Raw genomic sequence first — 13,979 nt, forward strand, 5'->3', positions numbered from 1 at the left:
CTCTCTCTGCCTATTACGGGCTCTGTGACCAATGGCAAATCACTTTACCCGCGCCTCAGTTTCCCCACTCTTCTAGAGGGCTTGCGACCTGAGAGTGGCCAAGAGGAAAAGAAAGTTCACGTCACAAGCACTACCTGCCTAGTGAGTATTTAGAGCACCTAAGCCATACCCTTGCCCTCAGGAAAACAGGTGCACTGAGCAAGATGAAAGTTCCACGGTGGTTTATGCCAGGGCCCTGGAGTGGGCCCTCCTGGTGGATTGGCCGCACTGCCTGTGTGAGCTTGGGACTCAGTTTCCTTACCAGGGATAGAAGGTGCTTCAAAGGCAATGAAAGGTAGCGCGGAGTGGTAAGCGTCGTCCTTGGCACATAGTGGTCTCCTAACACTGTGACAAGCTTCAGGCAGCGCGAAGGGCTTCTCTGTACAGTTGCTCATTTCAAAGCAGCTGGGATGTCTGCGGGAATGCGAGCACAGTGTAGGAGCTGGGGTGCACACCCGCAGAACAGAGGTTGATGTTTATTCTCTAGGCTAGCCAGAGGGAAGGAATGCGATTATTGATTAAATACATTCCTATTTGTCCCTGCCTTAGAAAAAAGCTTCTGCGTCTTACTTTCTGAATCCCTAGTTGGTAGTGTTTTAGAACAGGTGAAGGAGAGATTTAGTTGGGGATTTTTCTGAATTCACTCTGACGTTTAGACCTGATGACCAAGAAGGAAACTGGTTGATTTGTATGTGGGGGCAGTTAATAGTGTATTGTAACAATTCGGGATGAAATTGTCGGTACTTAACAGGAAAGCCGGCAAAAACATACTCTTCAACTGTTACTGTGGCTCCATGTTGAAAGCCTGAAAAGTATTCGTGGGCTTTGTTGTATTACCTCTTTATTTTGGTCTCCATAATACCCCTGCCTCCATTGTTTCTAGGTGGTCCTTAAAAACTGTAATTTATTACTTTTGTATAGATGTGCATTTTGACCTTAATCTCACCTTTTCTTACCAGTAACCACTTTAAGATCCTGTTGCTACAAGAGTTCAGGAAAATCCATTTGTAATATTATTTAGAGAAGGATGACCACACCCTGACTTTAGCAGAGTGTTGAGTAAATCAAGCTACTGTTCTTTCTGGAAAAAACCTGCAGCTGAAACCGGGATCAAGGATAAAGAAACCCAGCTGGATTTTGCCCAAGTGCCAGTGATAGTTTCTGTTTATGGTCTGTTTATCATACAACATGCTTTGCCAGAATATGACTAGTTTTTTGGTAAGCCTACCATGACTACACATAGTATGTATGTGATGCCTTGTGTCTAAAGGATGTATAAATAGCTGATTGATCTTGACCTTTTAAGTGAGTGGAAGATGTTTGCTAAAAGTTGGTAGCTTGTCCCCATATAGGTCTTTGTTGGAAAAAGTAGCCATTTGATTGATGCTATCTAATTGAAAGCCTCTGAGAGATTCCAGGAACTTTTTCATTTATTTTCAGTTTTTCATTTTAGTATTGTAAACACTTGTAGAGTTTACATGCAGATGTTTCAGTTTCCTGAAATTGGCTTTAAAGAATTAGTTGTCCTTGGTCTCACTCACTATTTCAGTTCAACATACATTATTTAACACAGTGTAGTAGCTGAGTAATTGCAACAATCATAATAGACATTTGTTGAGCATGTACTATTTATATTCACAATTTATATATATCATTTATATCCATTATTTCACTTCATCATTTTGGACACTGGGGAATAAAACAGTGTTTATTATATGTTCCTCCGCCTCAGGAAATTTATGACCTGCTTTCTCTATTTATTTATTTATTTGACAGAGAGAGAGCACAAGCAGGGGGAGCAGCAGGCAGAGGGAGAGGGAGAAGAGCAGGGACCTGATGCGGGACTTGATCCCAGGACCCTGGGATCATGACCTGAGCTGAAGGCAGACACTTAACCGACTGCACCACCCAGGCGCCCTGTTTTTTGTTTCTTTTTTTAAGAGAAAAGAATCTTCCGGGAAAGTTACGCCTTTCAATTGTGATAGAAATCCTGGATATATTTATAGTGTTTCTTTGAGAGTACTCGTTTTCTTTAACATTTTTATTTTTTCTTTGTTTCAAATGAAATAATCTTGCAATGTTAGTGTAGGTCTTAGCCACAACTGATTATTTTCTCACTTTATTAAAGGGATCAAGAATTTTAATTTAACACATAACAAGTATTTAAGAATTTGCTCATAAAATTGATATTGGATGATGAGGGTTTTATTATTTTTTTTAAAGATTTTATTTATTAGAGCATGCACACACACAGAGAGACAGGGAGAAGCAGGTTCCCTGCTGAGCAGGGAGCCCATTCCAGGGCTGAACCCCAGGACCCCAAGATCATGACCTGAGCTGAAGGCAGATGCCTGACCGACTGAACCACCCAGGCACCCCTGGATGATGAGGGTTTTAAACAAGGGTTTTTGGGGCACCTGGGTGGCTCAGTCGTTAAGCATCTGCCTTCAGCTCAGGTCATGATCCCAGGGTCCTGGGATAGAGCCCTGCATCGGGCTCCCTGCTCAGCGGGAAGCCTGCTTCTCCTTCTCCCTCTCCCCTGCTTGTGTTCCTTCTCTTGTCTGTCAAATAAATAAATAAAATCTTAAAAAAAAAAAAAGAAAAAACAAAACAAGGGTTTTTGACTTCAGAAAAGGAAAGGTAAATTTGTGTTTATTCTGTTTCATTAAAATAAAACTAGTAAATTTGAAAATGTAGGAAATTAGCACTGATGGATAAAAGTAAGCCATTAGACTTTGGGCACCATGGATTAGTTTATGATACATGTATACTTGTATATAATGATATATATGTGTATGTACCATTGTTTGATTTACAAAATGCTTTTACTTTATCTCCTTTTATCCAGTTCTCCTATATCACTTTGATATAGGTGTTGCTTAATTCATGTGAGAAATGGAAAAAAAAGATGAAGGGAATTGCTCAGCATTTTTTGAATCCAAGTTAAATATGAAGACATAGATACATTAAAAGTAAAAAGATAGAGATAACATATACTATCCAAAACACTAATGAAAAGAGAGATGAGGTGGCTATACTAATACCGGACAAAGTAGATGTCAGAACAAGAAATATTACTAGGAAAGATGAAGAGCATTGCATAATGAATAAGGGGTCAATTCATCAAGAACACATAACAGTCATAAATGTGAAAACACCTAACACAAAAACTGAAAGGACCAAAAGGTGAAATAGACAAATATACAATTTCAGTTGGAGATGTCAATAGTCCTCCTTCAGTAACCCATAGAACTAGTAGAAGATGAATAGGGATGTAGAAAACCTAAACAGCCCTACCAACCAACTTGATTAAATTGACTTCGAGAGGATACTCCATGCAACAACAGCAGAATACACATTCTTTTTCAAGTATATATGAAAAATTCACAAAGTTAGACATTCTGGACCATAAAATGAACCTCAACAAATTTAAAGAAGTATAATTTCCCTGGTCACAAATGAATTAAATGAGAAATTAATAGCAATATCTGGATAATTTCCAAATATTTGGAAATTAATAAACAACACACCTCTAAACCCATGAGCCAAAGCAGAGGCATAGGGAAATTAAAAATTATTTTGAATGGAATGGCAAAATATATGGAACTAAGCTAAAGCAGTGCTTAATGGGAAATGCATAGCATTAAAAATACTTAGATTAGAAAAGAAACAAAAAATACCTGAAATCAATGATCTCAGCTTCCACCTTAAGAAACTAAAAAACAGAGGGGCAAATTAAGCCCCAAAGAAGCAGAAATTAGTAGGAAATAGTGCAGGGCAGAAAAAAGTTTGAAACAAAAATAGAAAAAGTCCGTAAAGCCAGAAGCTGGTATTGGAAAGATGAAATTGACAAACCTCTAGTAGACTTGTCAGCAAAGAACAGAGAAGATACATATGTTAATATTAAGAATGAAAAAGAGAACATCACTGTATGTTCTACAGAAATTAAAATGCTAATAGGGAATATTAGCAATTTATGTCAATAAATTTGATAACTTAGATGAAATGGACAAATTTCTTAAAAGACTACCAAAACTTACTTAAGAAGTAATAGACAATCTGAAAACTTTCCCACAGGACAACTCTGATAGCTTCACTGGCCAGTTCTACAAGTATTTAAGGAAAAAATAATAGCAATTCTATACAAACTCTTCCAGAAATAGAAGAGGAAAGAACACTCTCCCACTAATTTTATGAGGCCAGTATTAACTCATACCCATTAGGATAGCTACCATCAAAAATAAATGAATAAATAAAAATAATAAGTGTTGGTGAGGATGTGGAGAAATTGAAACTCTTGTGCACTGTTGATGGGAATATAGAATGAGAGCTGCTATGGAAAATGGTATGGTAGTTACCCAAAAAATTAAAAATAGAATTACCATATGACCCAGCAATTCCATTTCTGAGTTTACACCCAAAAGGATTGAAACTACCGTCTTTTTTTTTTAAAAATATTTGTTTATTTTTTAAAGATTTTTATTATTTGACAAGAGAGACACAGCGAGAGAGGGAACACAAGCGGGGAATGGGAGAGGGAGAAGCAAGCTTCCCGCTGAGCAGGGAGCCCAATGCGGGGCTCGATCCCAGGACACTGGGATCATGACCTGAGCCGAAGGCAGATGCTTAACGACTGAGCCACCCAGGCGCCCCTGAAACTAGGGTCTTAAAGAGAGATTGTGTACCTATGTTCATAGCAGTATTATTCACAATAGCTAAAATGTAGAAGTACTCCAGAATGTACATCAACAAATAAATGGATAAGCAAGATGTGGTATATACATACAGTGGAATATTATTCAGCCTTAACAAGGAAGGAAATTCTCATATACGCTACAACATGGATAAACCTTTAGACATTGTGCTAAATGAAGTAAGACAGTCACAAAAAGACAAATACCATATGATTCCATTTACATGAGATAGAGGAGTCAAACTCATAAAGACAGAAAATAGAATAGTGTTTTGCAGGGGCTGAGGGAAGGGAGAATGGGGATTTATTGTTTAATGAGTACAAAGTTTTAGTTTTGTGAGATGAAAAGAGCTGTGGCGATAGATGGTGGTGATGGTTGCATACGTTTTGAATTTCTATAATGCCACTGAACTATACACCTAAAAATGTCATGATGGTAAATTTTATGTTACATGTATTTTATCACAAAAATAATTGAGAAAAGATCCATTGTATAAAAAGAAGAGTAAATATGTCTTGACCAAGTGGGGTTTATCACAAGATGCAAGGTTGGTTGGCTATTTGTAAATCAGTCAATGCAGCATACCGTATCAACAGACTGAAGAAGAAAAACCATATGATCATCTCAATAGATGCAAAAAAAGCACTTTACTAACATCTATCATTAATTCCTGATAAAACTCTCAGAAAAGTAGGAATAAAAGTGAACTTCCTCTACCTGATAAAGGCCATGTAGGACACACCGACAGCCAACATCATACTTAAAGCAAAAGACTGATTTTTATCCCCCTAAGATAGAACAAATCAAGGATTTTGGCTGTCACCACTCCTATTCATCATTTTTTTTCTGGAGATCCTAGCTAGTGCAATAAGGCAAGAAAAAGAAATAGGCATATAGATTGGAAAGGGAGAAATAAAATGCCTCTATTGGTAGACAGCATGATTGTCTATGTAGAAAATTCCAAAGAATTTACAAAAAATCTACTGTATCTAGTAGGAAGTTTAGCAAGGTCACAAGATACAAGGTCAATATATGAAAATTAATCCTACTTTTCTAACAGCAAACATTTTGAACTTGAAAATTTTTAAAGTGTTATTTACAATAGCATCAAAACAATTAAAATACTTAGTGATAAATAAAATATATGCAAGATTTGTATGCTGAAAACTACAAAACTGATGACAGAAATCAAAGGAGATCTAAATTAGTGGAGAGATGGACTGTGTTCATGGATTGGAAGACTGAATATTGTCAAAATGTCATTTCTTACCAAATTGCTGTATACGTTCTTGTGAAATTATAATCACAGTGTTAGTAGTTTTCTTTGTGGAAATCAGGTTGTTATTTTTGTTTTTATTTTATTTTTTTTTTAAGACTTATTTTAGAGGGAGTGTGTGTGTAAGCAGGGTGAGGGGCAAAAGGAGAAGGAGAGAAAGAATCCTCAAGCAGACTCCCTGCTGAGCTTGGAGCCCAATGAGGGGCTCAATCCCAGCACCTTGAGATCATGACCTGAGCCAAAATCGAGTTGGCCACTTAACTGACTCAGCCACCCAGGCGCCCCTGGGCTATTTTTTAAAATTTATTTATTTTCTAGTGAAATATAGGTGACATAGAATGTTATATTAGTTTCAGGTGTACAGCATAATGATTCAACATTTATACACGTTAGGAAGTGCTTACCATGATAAGTATAGTTATATCTCTCATTATACAAAATTACAATATTATTGACTGTATTCCCTATGCTGTACTTCATATCTCTGTTACTTATTTTGTAACTGGTATTTGTTCATCTTAATCCCCCTCACCTGTTTTCCTCATCCCTCTGCCCCCTTCCACTCTGGCAACCACAAGTTGGTTCTCTGTATTTGTGACTCTGTTTCTGTTTTGTTTGTTCATTTGTTTTTTAGATTCCACATATAAATGAAATCATATGGTATTTGTCTTTGCCTGTCTCACTCATTTCACTTAGCATAATATCCTCTAGATCCATCCATGTTTCCGCAAATGGCAAGATTTCATTCCTTTTTATGGCTGAGTAATGTTCCACATACATACATACATACATGCTTACATACATACAACATTTTCTTTATCCATTCATCTATGGATACATACAACATTTTCTTTATCCATTCATCTATGGATGGACACTTGGGTTGCTTCCATATCTTGGCTATTGTAAATAATGCTGCAAGAAACATAGGGATGCATATATTTTTTCAAATCAGTGTTTTCATTTTCTTTTGGTAAACCAGAAGTAGAATTACTGGATCATATGGTATTTCTATTTTTAATTTTTTGAGGAACTTTCATACTCTTTTCCATGGTGGCTGCACAGTTTACATTCCCACCAACAGTACATGAGGGTTCCCTTTTCTCCACATCCTCATCAACACTTGTTATTTCTTTTTCATTCTAAGCCATTCTGACAGGTATGAAGTAATACCTCATTGTGGTTTTGGTTTGTAGTTCCCTGATGATTATTGATGTCGAGCATCTTTTCATGTGTCTGTTGGCCCTGTATGTCTTCTTTGGAATAATGTCTATTCAGATCTTCACATTTTTTAATTGATTTGGATTTGTTTGTTTTGTGTTGAGTTGTAGGAGTTCTTTATGTATTTTGGATATTAGCCCCTTACCAGATATATCATTTTCGAATATCTTTTCCCATTCAGTAGGTTGCCTTTTCATTTTGATGATGATTTCCTTCACTGTACACAGCTTTTTAGCTTGATGTAGTCGCAATAGTTTATTTTTGCTTTTGTTTCTCTTGCCTGAGGGGACAGATCCAAAAACATACTGCTCAGAGCAGTGTCCAGGAATGTACTGCCTATGTTTTCTTTTAGGAGTTTTATGGTTTCAGGTCTCACATTTAGGTCTTTAATCCGTTTTGAGTTATTTTTGCATATAGTGTAGGAAAGTGGTCCAGTTTCGTTTTTTCCATGTAGCAGTCCAGGTTTTCCATCACCATTTATTGAGCTGAGTGTCTTTTTCCCATTGTATATTCTTTCCTCCTTTGTTGTAGATTAATTGGCCACATAAGCATAGGTTTATTTCTGGGTTCTTTACTCTGTTCCATTGATCTATGAGTCTGTTTTTGTGCCAGTACCATATTGTTTTAATTACTATGGCTTTGTAGTATAGTTTGAAATCTGGGAATGTGATACCGCCATCTTTGATCTTTCTCAAGATTACTTTGGCTATTTGGGGTCTTTTGTGGTTCCATACAAATTTTAGGATTATTCTAGTTATGTGAAAAATGTTACTGGTATTTTGACGGGGATTGCATGGAATTTTTGCTAAATCTTTATGAATTGCTTTGGGTAGTATGGACATTTTATTTTATTTTTTAAGATTTATTTATTACTTTAGAGAGTGAGCGAGAGAGCACAAGCAGGGAGAGATGGAGAGAGAGAGAGAGAGAGAATCTCCAGCAGACTCCCCACTGAGTGCAGAGCCTGATGCACGGCTTGATCCCATGAACCTGAGATCATGACTTGAGCTGAAACCAAGAGTCAGATGCTTAACCAACTGAATCACCCAGGCACCCCTGGGTACTATGGACATTTTAACAATATTCTTTCAACCATAAGCATGGTATATCTTTCATTTGTGTCATACTCAGTTTATTTTATCAGTATCTTATACTTCTCAGAGTATAAATCTTTTGCCTCCTTGGTTAAATTTATTCGTAGGTATTTTATTCTCTTTGATGTAATGGTAAATGGAATTGTTATCTTAATTATTCTTTTTCAAGTATGTTATTTGTATATAGAAATACAACAGATTTCTGTATGTTAATTTTGTATCCTGCAACTTCACTGAATTTATTGATTAGTTCTAATAGTTTTTGGTGATGTCTTTAGGATTTTCTATATGTAGTATCATATCATCTGCAAATAGTGACAATTTTACTTCTTTACCGATTTGGATACCTTTTATTCCTTTTACTTGTCTGATACCAAGGCTACAACTTCCAGTACAGTGTTGAATAAAAGTGGTAAAAGTGGACATCCTTGTTCTGTTCCTGATATTAGAAGAAAAGCTTTGATCTTTTTACCACTGAGTATGTCAGCTGTGGGTTTATCATTTGTGGACTTCATTATGTTGAGGTGTGTTCTCGCTACACCCACTTTGTTGAGAGCTTTTATCATGAATTGATGTTGAATTTTGTCATGATTTTTCTGCATCTGTCAAGATGATATTTTACCCTTTATTTTATTAATGTGTTATATTAATTGATTTGCAGATATTGAACCATCCTTGCATCTCTGGAATAAATCTTACTTGATTGTGGTGAATGATCCTTTTAGTGTATTGTTGAATTCATTTGCTAATACTTTGTTGAGGAGTTTTGCATCTGTGTTCATCAGGGATATTGGCCTGTAATTTTCTTTTTTGTAGGGTCTTTGTCTGGTTTTGTTATCAGGGTAATGCTAGCCTTGTAGAATGAATTTAGAAGCTTTCCTTTCTCTTCAATTATTTGGAATAGTTAGAGAAGGATAGGTGTTAACTCTTTAAAATGTTTGGTAGAATTTACCTGTGAAGCCATCTTTTCCTGAACTTTTGTTTTGGGGGAGTTTTTTGATTATTGATTTAATTTAATTTTTTTAAAAGATTTTATTTATTTATTTGACAAAGTGCACAAGCAGGGGGAGTGTCAGGCAGAGACCAAGGGAGAATCAGGCTCCCCACTGAGCAGAGAGCCTGACATGGGGCTTAATCCTGGGACCCTGGGATCATGACCTGAGCTGAAGGCAGATGCTTAACTGACTGAGCCACCCAGGTGCCCCTAATTTCATTACTTTCTACTAATTTCTTTTCAGATTTTTATTTCCTCCTAATTCAATCTTGGAGGATTGTTTCTAAGAATTTATCCATTTTTTTCCTAGGTTGTACAATTTGTTGGCATATAATTTTTGTAGTAGCCTCTTATAATCCTTTATATTTATGTGGTTCAATAGGCTATTTCTAACATTTATATAGAGAAGCAAAGAACTTAGTACAGCCAAAACAATTTTGAAAGAGAAAAGCAAAGTTGGAAGACTCATACTACCTGATTTCAAGACTTACTATAAAGTTATAGTAATTAAGACTATGTGATTTTTTTAAATCTATGGTAAAACATACACAGAACATGAGCTCTACCCTCAATAAATTTTTAAGTGTACAATACAGATTATTAACTGTAGGTATAGTGTATAGCAGCTCTCTAGAACTTTTCAATCTAGCATGACTGGAAGTTTATACTCGTTGAATAGTGACTCCTTGTTTCCACCTCTTCTCAGACTTTGGCAACACTATTGTATTTTGTGCTTTGATGACTTTTGACTAGTTTAGAACCTCATATAAGTGGAATCATGCAATAATTGCCCATGACTGGCTTATTTCATTTAGCATAATGTCCTCAACTTCCATCTATTTTCTGGCATATGACAAGATTTCCTTCCTTTTTATGGCTGAATTATATTCCACTGTTTGTATATACCATGTTTTCTTTATCCATTTATCTGTCAACAGACATTTAGGTTGTTTCTACCTCTTGGCTATTGTGAATAATGCTGTAGTAAATCTGGGAGTGCAGATATCTCTTTGAGAACATGATTTCACTTCTTTTGGACTTTTTTCTTTTTAAAAGATTTTATTTATTTATTTGAGAGAGAGGAGCACAGAGGGAGAGGGAGAAGCAGACTCCCCACTGAGCAGAGAGCCTGATGCGGGGCTCCATTACAGGACCCTGAGATTATGACATGAACTGAAGGCAGACACCCAACCAACTGAGCCACATAGGTGCCCCCAATTCTTTTGGATTAATACCCAGAAATGGGATTGGTGTATCATATGGTTGTTTTATTTTATATATATGTGTATATATATATATATATACACACATATGTGTGTATATATTTTTTAAGATTTTATTTATTTTGACAGAGAGAGACACAGCGAGAGAGGGAACACAAGCAGGGGGAGTGGGACAGGGAGAAGCAGGCTCCCCGCGGAACAGGGAGCCCAATGCAGGGCTTGATTCCAGGACCCTGGAATCATGACCTGAGCCGAAGGCAGACACCTAATGACTGAGCCACCCAGGTGCCCCTATTTTATATATTTTTTGAGTAACCTTCATATTTTTTTTTTATAGTGGCTATACCATTTTACATTTCCATCAACAGTGCACAAGGGTTCCCGTTTCTCCACATTCTCTATACTTGTTACTTTGTTTTCTTGATAATGGCCATCCTAACAGGTGTGAGGTGTTAGCTCATTGTGTTTTTATTTGCATTTCCCTGATGTCTAATGATGTTGAGCATCTTTTCATATATTTACTGGCCATTTGTATGTCTTCTTTGGAAAAGTGTTCAAATTTCTTGCCCATTTTTAATCAAATTATTTGTGTTTTTTTGCTTTTGAGCTGTAAGAGTTCCTTAAATATTTTGGATATTAATCCCTTATAAATTTGCAAAATATTTTCTCCCTTTTGATAGATTGATTTTTCACTCTGTTGATTGTTCTCTTTGCTGTACAGGAGCTTTTTAGTTTGTTGTAGTCCCAGCTTTTCTATTTTTGCATCTACTGCCTATCCTTTTGGTGTCATATTCAAGAAATCATTGCTAAGACCAGTGTCATGAAGCTTTTCCCTGAGCTGGTTGTCAAAATTTATTCTTTTGCATGTGGATGTCCAGTTTTCTCAGCACCATTTGATGAAGAGACCATCCTTTCCCCATTTTGTATTCTGGACGCCTTTGTTGAAGGTCAGTTGACCATATACCAAGGAAGGGTGATCCTGGTGAAAGGATAGACATATAGGTCAATGGGACAGAATACAGAGTTCAGAAAAAGACATAAACATGGCCACAGGTGCCAAGATAACTCACTGGAGTGAAAGGTAGTCTTTTCACAAAATGGTGCTAGAATAATTGGATGTCCGTATTTTTAAAAAATGAACCCTGATCCATACTTCAAACACATACAAAAATTAACTCAAAATGTATCATAGACCAAAATGTAAAATCAAAACTATAACACTTCTAGAACTTCCTGTCCATATGGTAGCTACATGTGGCTATTTAAATTTAAATAATTAAAACTAAATACAATTTTAAAATTCAGCTCTTAGTTCTAGCCACATGTCAAGTCCTCAGTAGCTGTGTGTGGTTCGCTATAGCTAGTGTATAGGTTAGCTTGGAGGATAGCACGTTTTCATCATCACAGAAAGCTTTATTGTACACTGCTGTTCTGAAAGAAAACCTAGAAAATCTTTGGGATCTTAGACAAAGATTTCTTAGGACACAAAAAAATATGAACCACAAAAGAAAAAATTTGATAAATTGGGTTTTGTCAAAATTAAAAATTTTGGATGTTTGAAAAGCTGTGCTAAGGAAATAAAAAGACAAGCCATAGACCAGGGGGGAAAAAGTATTTGCAAAACATGTATTTGATAAAGAAATGGCAACCAGAATATAAAAAACAAAACTTAAAATTCGGTAATAGTAAAATAAATAAAAAGGTAAGCAAAAAAATTGTACAGACACTCACCAAAGAAGAAATATGGGTGGCATATTATTTAAATTTTCTAATCTTATGCAGGTATATATTGGCTTCTCCCCCCCCACCCCCCCCAACAAGGCTTATTGCCTGGGAAGTTTATGGTCCACTTTTGTTTTCTTTGAGTTTCACTGGGTCTTATTTACTTATTTTTTTATAGGTGGGGAGGTGGGACAGAGGCAGAGGGAGAGAGAGAATCACAAGCAGGCTCCATGCCCAGCGGAGCCCAAGCAGGGCTTGATCTCACGACCCAGAGATCATGACCTGAGCCGAAATCAAGAGCTGGCTGCTTAACTGACTGAGCCACCCAGGCGCCCCTCACAAAAGTGCTAATGCTCAAAAGTAAAACTGAGGAAAATAAGATGTGTGTGTGTGTGTGTGTGTGTCTAAAAAAGCAAACACATCTCTTTTGTAGTTGTTTCTGGTTGTCCCAAGAGTATGACTAGTGAAGGTAAAAGGAAGCAACATGCCGTCTTAGGTAAGCCTCTATAGCTTTGTCAGTTTTTACGATCATGTTAATGAACTGACTTTTCAGTCTTTTTGGACCATAAGAAAATGTGACCTTCCTAATTGTATTCAAATCAGTTAAGCTTGAAAACAGATGGGTGATTTGCTTTTCTTGTCTTATACCTAAGCACTTGCCTAGACTCTGCTTAGGTGTATGTGGTAGGCAGAATAACAGACCCCTTAAAGATGTCAACATCGTAATGCCCAAACCCTATGAATATGTTACCCATGGCAAAGGGATTTTGCAGATGTGATTATGTTAAGGATTTTGAGATGGGAAAACTCGACGGGCCATTTCAGGTTTTGAAGATGGGAGCAGGCCACAAGCCGGGGAATGCAGGCTTCCTTTTGAAGCCAAGAAAGGCAAGGAAATAGATTCTCCCCTAACGCCTCCAGAAGTAATGCAGCCCTGCCAAGCCATTGTAGACTCACTGGAAGTGTAATTTGTGTTGTTTAAGCCACTACATTTTTGGTAACTTGTTGTGGCAGCAATAGAAGGTGAATGCGGCATTACTAGAGGACTGTTGCATATACAAGTTCTAAAACAATTTTTTTTAAAGCAGGAACACACCTTATCTTTTTTTTTTGAAGTCTCGCTGCCAGCCTTAGAGGACACCCAGTGAGCATATTTTTTGCTCTTACCCTCCTACTGAACTCTGTGAAAAGATACTCCGTTCCAAAAGTGTGCACATGGTGTGTGCCAAGAAGGATAAAGGTACCGTGATGCGACCCAGACATTAGCCGTGCTTCTCAGCCTGTGGGCTGCGGACGGCCTGCATCAGAATTACCTGGGGGGCGAATGAAAATGCAAATCCTTGGACCTGGCCCTTTTATCTCCCCTCCCTCACCCCCATTAGTTTCTAGAAATATTTTCAGTCAAGTTTACTGAGGTATAATTTACATATAGTACAATTTACTTCTTTTAGGTTGTAGTTCTTGAATTTTGAGAAGCCTGTGTAGTCATAACTATTAACACACCGAAGATCTTTCCATTATCCAATGTATTTCCCCAGTGTCCCTTTGTAATATATCCCTTTCTCATACTTCCTGTATCTGGCAACCACTGATCTGATTTCTGTCCCTGTAGTTTTGCTTTTTCGGGAATGTCATATACATGGAATGACACATTATGTAGCCTTTCAAATCTGACTTCAGTTGTTTCACGTAATGCTTTTGAGATTCATCCATGTT

The sequence above is a fragment of the Halichoerus grypus genome, chromosome 1, assembly GCF_964656455.1.
Source record: "Halichoerus grypus chromosome 1, mHalGry1.hap1.1, whole genome shotgun sequence".
NCBI lineage: Eukaryota > Metazoa > Chordata > Mammalia > Carnivora > Phocidae > Halichoerus > Halichoerus grypus.